We start from the raw sequence: 8,908 nt of genomic DNA, 5'->3' as shown, positions 1-8,908 counted from the left end.
CTTTTCCTTTCTCTTAGGCTTTTTTTTTCCCTTCCGTCCTTCCTCCCTCCCTCTCTTCCTCCCCCTTGGTCTTTTCTCCTAAACTTTTGCTTTTGTTGGTGGTATTTAGATATACTATTTTCTCTACTCTGGGTGTGCTCTCGGATTTGATCTAATTGTCCTGCTGTTCTAGTGTCACTCAGCATTATTATTGGGAAGATGAATGGGACGGGGGTCAGAGTTCAGCAAGAAAGCATCTGCTCACTTGCACGGCATAGAAGTGCTGGGAGGTGATCGTTAATGAAAGCTTGGAAGAGATTTGCATAGAGTAGGCTGTTTTCTATCCCTCCAAAACTGGGTGACCAAAAGGTAGTCCTTTTCTAAAGGGAAAAAAAACTGAATAAACAGGAAGTAGTCATACCTTTCCAGGTAGTTCCCTGCTTGGGATATATTCTGTAGGAGAGAAAATGGGGGGAAAGAGGTGGTGATTGAACAGGGAGGAGGTTGAAAATGGAAGCCCTTCAACGGGTCCTAACTACTTGCCTGTTTTGCTCATAGAACAATCTCACCAAAGAAGAGTTTCCACTCCACTCGCTAAGCCTCTCACCCAGCGTCTCCCCTGGCCTCAGGTTACCAAGCCATAGCAGGCTCAGGTTCGCTTACTGGACGCTCCTCGCGTTGACAGTCCTTCCACTTTACCAAGTAGCCAGAATCCCCACTTATGAAGAATTGCTTTGGCATTTGAGTTAATGGGGACAATGGATCTATTGTTCTTATGGCCTTCTTGACTAGGGCAAATGTCCCCTCCATCTAACCCTGTCACCAAAGGAGGCTCTGGGACTCACCTTCCTTCCACTTCTGCTTTGTTCTCTGGAACAGGGTTTTTGTGTGACCCTCCCCTCGCACCTACCATCAAACCTGTTTTGGGACCCAAGCGGACAGTTGCCTTTTTCTGCCCTTCACAGAGTGGAAGTTGGGAGGGGAAGAAAGAAGCACAGATGAGGAAACTCATTTTCGTTCAGTCGAGACCTGCTGCCTGTGGTTCCTCCTGGACCTCTGGGGAGAAGCACCACAGTCCCCCGCCGTGCAGAGGCGGGAGAGCGGTGCACTGGAACCCCGGAGCTAGCACTAAAAATACACGGAAAGGAAAGCCTGGCATAACGAGTACTCCAGGCTGAAGCAGTCCCCTAGGATGGGTCGGGATCCTGGCGCCGCTGGCTTCCCGCACAGCGGGCGCCAGGGAGTCCTCGGGAAGGGCGCACCTTTGCTGTCGGGTTTCCCAGCTGTCTTCCGGGAACCCCGCGGAGCCTTTGCTGCTCGGGTGGGCGCAGTCATGCTCGCCTTCACCCTCAGCTCGCGCTCCTCCCTCTGCCTGAGCTCGAGTGAGCGCTCAATGTTTCTCTCTGAGCATGCGCAGCCCGTTGCCCTCCCCGCCTCTCCCGCCGCCCCCCCCCCCGCCCCCTCCCCTCCAGCCTTTTGCTCCTTCCTTTCATTAAACAAACAGGAGATCCTGAAACCGGGACCCTGTGCAATCCGCAGCGCGAGGAGGAGGCGGAGGCAGAGCGTGGGATGGGCGCCGAGGGGGATCTGTGATCTCGCTCACCCCCGCCCCACGCACGCGCGCACACTCACACACATACTCGCGCGCGCACACACGCACAAACACACACTCGTCCACGCCCGCGCCGCGCGCTGGCGGGCTTGCTCTCCCACGCAGGCGGAATGCAGCAGAGTCCGGGAAGCGTGTCTCCGGCTGCTGCCTGAATGCACCTCGCTCCCAGGAGCGGGACGGCCCAATAGGGCGCACGGGAGGACGCTCCCCCACCAGAGGTGAGTGGGGCGCCTGCAGCCGCGGGCCACTCCAGGACGCCCAGGAGGAAGGGGGCAGATTCCCAGCGGGACGCGGCGGCGCAGGTGGCCCAAACCCGGCTTGTTGGTTTCAAGGTGCAGAGGAAGGCGGCGCGAGGGCTGTGCAGGGAAAGAGGGAGATCCCAGGGAGGGTAGCCTCCTGAGAGGTGTCAGACTGACCCAGCAGAAAGCGACACCGTCCCTGCTTGTAAACTTTCCTCCCCTGTCATTTGGGAAACGTGGAAACAAAGGGGGCGTGGAGGCTCCCTCCGTCCGGTTCCACCCTCCTGGCTGCATTCCGGGCTGCGACCGGAGCCCGCGTGCGGGCGGGGGCGCCCTGCAGGTAGCTGGTGCCAAGTACTCCCGCCCTGGCGGGGGTTGGGATTTCTCACCCCTAGCTGTAAGCGTGGCTTTTGATTTTCCCTTAGGTTGGGCACCTGTCATCCTTTCCAACCCCAACCCGGTACCCAAAGCGCATCGTAGTCGGGCGGGGGGGAGGGGGAGGTCACCTGGAGAATTGGAGGTGCAGCCTTTGGCTTTCTCATTCAGCGCCAGTGCCAGAGGCGCCGGGGTGAGGCTCAGGTCAGTGAGGGGATGAATGATGAGTTACTGAAAGGCTTGCCATAATCACCTCCTAGAAACGCCGGGCGCCGGGATCTCTCCTCCCCCGGGAAGGTGCTGTCTTCACGTACACCAAGGCGGAAGCACGGGGAGCTGGGCTGGGGCCGCTGTGGGGTGGCTGCAGCCAGGGGAAGCTGAGGCTTTATTTTTGCCCTGGGGTTTTATGACACACATGTGCAATATGTGAAGGATTCTGGGTTATTTTTCTTTGTGGGGATATCGTTTCCCCTTTTAACCTCTTTCGTGGGAGTCTCTGCTGCCTGATATCTAGCTGATGGACTGGCACCGTTCTGAATATCTTTTTAGTCCCAGGGAAGAGGTCTCAAGAAAAGGGTTCCCTAAAATGTTAGCACCACTGGGGCGGGGTCTCAGAGTGCACCTGGGAATAACCTGAAATCCAATGGCCTTTTGAAACAGCAGAGATTGTATCAGCGTGTGAGGAGTCCAGGGCTGGGACAAAGGCGACGAGGAGAGGAACAGATGATGGCCATTTAGGAGAGGAGTGACTAGAGGCCAATTAAGGCAAGAAGAGGTCCAGTGTGAGGCAAGGTACCCTGCAGCCTTCATGGAATTCATGTAGTTTTTCTCCTACTTCTGCTGTGGTTGGTTACTTTTATTCATCTTGGACTCTATTTTGGAGATTTCTGGAATGTCACACGTGGAGTATAAAACACTTGATTATTCCTGAGTTAACCTTTAGCATAAGCCCAAATTTGTTCTTTAAGCCTAGAAAGTGTCACACGTGAAAGTTTCTCCATCTTGATGTTTATACCTGGAAGGTGGGATGGGCAGACAGGTATATTTTTGGCTCTTCTATACCTCAGGAGCCTTGGATTTGTAAGAGAGGTGTGTGGGGAACCTGGAAGCCAAGCTGATGCTGATAGAAGAAGACACTAGAAACTCAGTCCAGTACTTGTAACTATGGGTTGCCAGAGTATTCTCTTAACTTTGAGATGACAGGTGGAGGCCATCTCTCTGCTGCCCTGGGGACCTTTATTAATTTTTGTTTTTAATATTTTATAACTTATTTGAAGTGGGAGAAAGGATGCTATACATGGGGATAATTGAAAAAGTTCACATATGAAAGACCTTGACTCATAAGTCGACATAGCCAAAAGTGAAGAAGTTTTCGAGAAAAGAAAAAAAAAGGAAGTGGGGGGTGGGGTGATTGGGAAAGTGATGTATATTATTCAAACAGCTTGGCTTTTATGGTTTTTAAAAAGCATTCAGTAAGATAGAAATCTGAAAATTTTTTCTTCTTTTAAATAACTAGTGAAGTAAAGATCTTTCCAGAAGTATTTTCAAGTTGAAATTGGCATAGAAGGAGTTTAAATATAATTATCATGGTAAACATTATCATCATTTTTTTTTTTGCAAACTTGGCAAGAAAAGATTAAGATTATTTTTTGCTTTGTACTAGAGCCCTATTTTCTCTTTATGATCTTTTTCCTCTACTTGCATCTACAAGTTCAACTCATTCGATTATATTCAAATTGTATTTATAAGTATTTATTGACCACCTATCCCATATTTAACATTGGAAGTCATATAAAAATGTATAGTATAGTTCTGGCCCTCAAAGTGTTTATGATATAGTTGTGAATACAAGATTAAGACGTGAAATAATTAGAGAGTAGGATAACTCTGTACTTCACTTTAGGCTTTTAACATATGCTCGTATGCTATACACTCCATCTCTGCTCCTGGATTTTCTCAACATTCAGAAAACACCTCAGCACTTATTCTGTGCTGGAAGGCTGGAGAGAAAAAAAAAAAACAAAACAAAAGAAAGTAAAAAAAAAAAAAAAAAAAAAATAGTCCCAGATTCCTAGGAGGGGGAAACATAATATAGTATTTAGGTAACTATGATGTGATCTGATTGTGTTACAATTGTAGGGCAAATCAAGTGCAATAGTACAGATGTGATTTTTTTCTTCCCCTGGAGAATTTGAGCAGGTGATCTTTAAGATATTTTCAAAAAAATGAGTAGTCTTTTACTAGGTAGGGAAGGATAGAAAGGACAATCCAGGCAGAGGAAATTTGTTAAAGTGTCTGATGAGCTAGGGTAACGATAAGCCATCCCATGTGGCTAGCGCACATGGTGCTGGAGTGTGGATACAGAGATGCACAACAACTGGGTGACACTAATTAACAATTAACGTCTTAGTGTAAGTGTTTGGGTACAGATATGCCCAGGATACTATGGAAGCACAAAGGGAGGGCAGCCACCTGAAGGAGGGTAAAAAGATCAAGAAGGTTTCCTAGGGAGGTTGAGGTGAGCTGAGTCTTGAAGGACAGGGAGAAGAGAAGGGCTTTCCAGACAGAAGAGAAACAAAACCTATGATTGCTGGAAGCAGTTCTGTGTGGCTGCAGCAAGAGATGTGGATTTTAGCCCCATGGTGTAGCAAACCATCAGGCCAGAGGGATAAGCAGAGATTAAGCGTGAATGGAAATATCCCAAGCAAAAGACCTTCTGTTTTATCAGGAAGGCTCAGAGAGTTTAAAGGTTGGGAAAGTTTGAGACATGTTCAGACGTGCATTAGGGAAAGAAGGCTGTGACCACGGTGTGGAGGATGGATTGGACGTGGTGAGACGGTAGGCAAGGGGCTTATTGTGGAAATATAGGTGTGAAATGATGAGGATGGTGGCAGTAGGGCTGGAGAAGAGGAGCTATATCTGGGAGACAAGTGAGAAAAGAAAATGCTTCTAATCTAAGGAGGGCCTCCTTTTGTGTGCTCCCTTGCTACCTCCTACTTCCCTCGCATGCACTTGTGTAGCTCACGTTCCTGTATTTTGAGGGAATGGTAGTCACAGCTGCAGCTTCAGCATTCATCATAGGCATAGTACAGAGTAGGGACTCAATACATATTTGTTGAATGAATGATTAAATCAGTGCATGAGACATTCAGCCATGAAGTGATGATTCCCGCATAAGAATAGTGGAAGCTAAATCACGACTTCCATTTTTCCAAGGTGATCGATCTTTGGGAGGTCAGTGACAAAATGATCCAGGGAGACTACAAAGAAGTGTCCTGTGAAGCGCCAAGAAGAAAGCAGCACTGTGACATCACATTTTTTATATTTAAAGGATTATATCATTGGCCCATCTAGGAAGCAGAAGCACTTAGCACAATTCCTGATTCATGGTAGGCTGGCAGTCAGTGTGAAACCCCTTTCCTTTCCCCCTCGTCATAATTTTCTATTTCTGTACTTTGCTCAAACTTTTAAGAAAATCTTGCGCCAGGGAGTTTGTAAGACACAGGGTCTCATTTAAAGGTCTCATAACATCTTGGCTTCTGGGATGAAGTCCGGTCATCATCCATGCAGCCCTAGGAAGTGGGCTCCTTACTGAACTAAACCCGCGTATACTGAGTTTCAATCGTGAAATCCCAATAAGAAATGTCAAAATGGATAAATACAGGAGAATTTGTTTTCAGGTTGACTACAGGGATGAAAGAGGAGTAGCAAAGATAGCACTTTGAGTTTGACCTCTTGTAGCCAGTTGTATGATAGCAGAGGAATGGGAGAGGGAGGTTAGCTCAGAAAAGTGAAAGGCTCAGTGCTGTTTTATCGCAGTTAATTTTAGGGTGATGCAGGAACATCCTGGAAAACACAGTACAGATCCCAGTGTGTAGTGATTTCATACTAAATGCCAACTATTGTTTTTATTAAGGGAGAGTAGGAGACCATAGAGTCAAAGACTGATTCTCAGCATTTAGCAAAATGTAAGGATTTAGAGGGAGCAAAAAGTACCACAGAGTACTCAAACGAGATGGGAAAGAACTGGCATGAAAGCAAAAGTCTAAGAGAATCCTAAGAGGTCAGACTTCACAGAAACAATCCGAACTGTGTCAGGCCTTGTGTGAGTACCTACGTGTGGAATGATGGATAATCCCTGTGCCACCGGCCATTCCCTTCTCCAGCTGAGGCACCTGAGACACAGATTCCAATAGCTTGTCCAAAGTTACCAAGCCACTAAATGGCAGGATCAGGTCTCAAAGCCCATTTTAATAATCCTACAAACTGTCTCCTCTCATGAGAGGTATAAATTACCAGGATGTTTTTAAGTGCAGAGATGTTGAAAAGCTTGTAAGTAGGGAACTGCAAAAGGACAATAAAAAGGAGTTCACTGGTGACCATTAAGAAAGCAATTTTAGTACAACAGTGTGCTCAGGAGCCATAAATCAGGGAGTTCAGTGGGGAATGGGAGGTGAGGAAATCCAGGCAAGATGTACCTATCAGTCATTTATGAAGTCTGGTGGGGGAAAGAGTTATGGGGCCATAGGGAGAAGGTGCAGTGAGCCTCAAATGCAGTGTTTATCAAGAGGGAACAGATGGAAAGAGCTGGTGCCTAAAGAGAACAAAAGGTGTGGAAAATGAAAGCATGAGAGAAGAGACGGGAGGAAGGATGCCTCTTTTCAAGAGCATGGGAAGACGGATTCAAGGCAGATGTGGGGCATGCTCTTGTCCCCCATAACTAAGTGACTGAGCTACTTACTGAAGCCCGGAGCATTCAGATCCTTGAGTGTCCTGGAAACCTCAGGAACCTCAGAGTGCTTATTTTAAGGGTGTCACTTGGGCACCTTTTTATGTAGCATAGTGGCCGAGAAACAGACTCTGGAGTTAGACAGGCTGTATTTCAATTTTGCTGTGTCAGTAATCAACTGTTTGACTTTGGGCATACAGTTTATTTCTCTGTGCTTCACATTACTCCTGCTCTTAAGATGGAGATAACCCAACTTAACCCATCACCTAGAATTGTGAGGATTAGATGAGTTCATGTTTGTAAAGCTTGGCATAGAGTAAATACTCAATAAATAGTAGGTGTTATATGTGACAACCGTGAGGTTAAAAATATAGAGCTTTGACTTCATGCTCAGGACTCTAGAGATTGTATGCTTTGACATTGGTGTAAAAAATATTTTGGTTGGTTATAAATAACTGGCTCTAATCCTATCTTCCTAAGTGCATGCATTAAATCATCAGACGCTAATATGGCAGCAACAGACCAGCTCCCCCATCATAAGCTGAGGTGGAGGAGACACGCGCTGCATGTGTCTGTCCCAAACATTTGCCTCGTGGCCTCCTTCTCACACCTGTCTGGGGAAGACGAAAGTTCGCTTGTCTTTAGGCTGGTCTCCCCATTCTTCAGGCTCAGGGCCATCACGCACAGCTACCTAGCTAGGGTGTCAATTGTTTTCAGGGAAGTGACTACATGTATTAATTATAGCACCTCTTTGTTACTAAGGGATGTAAACTTTAAATATCTCAGATGTGAAGTTTGCAACATTCTTTGGGAATTAAAAGCCTCCTTTCTTCATGGAAAAGTTGATTGTGTGTTGGAAAATAGAATCTCAGTGGAGAGGGAATCTCCGTCATCTAGCGAGTTGGCAACAGGGCAGTGGCTGGAACCCAGGTCTGATGATAACCCAGTGCTCTTTGCATTACATGCTGCCAAATACTTATATTATTGCTCTGTAATTAAAGATTGATTTTCTGTTGTTGTTTCATGAAGCCGATTTATGTTTCAGCTATACTAAATTTATTATAGTTCCCCTATCTGAGATTTTCTTTTTTACCTTCTGGTCTTGGGCCATGCTATTCTCTCTTTCTGGAATTCCATCCTTGACTTTCCTTGCCTAAATCCTTTCGTCCTTTGGGTCAAAGTCACTTCCTAGGGAAAATTGTCCTGACCTTTTCGCCCTAGGGCTGGTTTCTTTTTCTGTGTGTTTCTGTAGTCCTCAACTTCGTATTTTCAGCGCCTGACATAGTGCTTGTCACAGTCTTCGCTCAGCCAACATTTTGGATTGAATGACTGAGTGAATGAATCTTTTTCTTTTAAGTCATCTTTGTTGATGCCTGTGTAATGCAGTTTCATGTTATAGAAAAGCGTAGAATGTTCAAGTTCAAAGTTTTACTGGAAGTTTTATAAGACTTCCAAGTGAAACAAGATGAGTACACTGAGAACTGGATGGGCTCAGTGACTCACCTGAGGTCATGTAACTAAATAGTGTGAGAACTGGGACGAGAACCCCAGTTCCTGATTTCAGATGCAGAGTCTACCCAGGGCCTGGACCGGGTGAGCTGTGGGAGGCAGTGTCACGCCATTGCAGGGTTGGTTCCTATCTTTATTTAAAATTATGATATTTTGTTCATCATGGATTTTTTGCATGAATTTTGATTTTTTAAAAATATTGTTTATCTTAATTACTGAGTTTTTGGCACCCCTTTAAATTTTGTGCCCTATGCAAGTGCCTCACTCTCCTCATTGCTCTGCTCTTTCCACAAAGTAGGAGGGAGAATACTTCCTTGCCTTCCAACACTGGTGGAAGAATACAGTTCCACTGTGGATGACATGTGCTCTAATTGAATATAGCAAAGGAAACACCATTTAACATGGTCATATGAGCTGTTAATAAACATTTCATGACCTAGCTGATCTGCCAACTAGTAATCATTA

The 8,908-nt window shown here is 46.2% G+C and overlaps 1 protein-coding gene across 4 annotated transcripts in view; it reads left to right on the top strand.

The window, feature by feature from the left end:
* The first annotated feature begins 1,470 nt into the window (after positions 1-1,470).
* PLPPR1 (phospholipid phosphatase related 1) overlaps positions 1,471-8,908 on the top strand; it is a 214,671-nt gene continuing 207,233 nt past the window's right edge. For 2 of the 4 annotated variants that reach the window (XM_019729244.3, XM_019729240.3), the window contains exon 1: positions 1,471-1,809. The gene's annotated coding sequence lies outside the window, so the exon portion shown is untranslated. Of the gene's footprint in view, positions 1,810-5,421; positions 5,595-8,908 lie in introns of all 4 variants that reach the window. The other 2 variants (XM_074330772.2, XM_019729243.3) reach the window with 2 other exon arrangements.

Source organism: Rhinolophus sinicus, chromosome 16 (genome assembly GCF_057876585.1).
Source record: "Rhinolophus sinicus isolate RSI-liver-muscle chromosome 16, RSI-T2T, whole genome shotgun sequence".
NCBI lineage: Eukaryota > Metazoa > Chordata > Mammalia > Chiroptera > Rhinolophidae > Rhinolophus > Rhinolophus sinicus.
The sequence above is the reverse complement of the archived record's forward strand: the minus strand, read 5'-3'. Positions and strand labels throughout refer to the sequence as shown.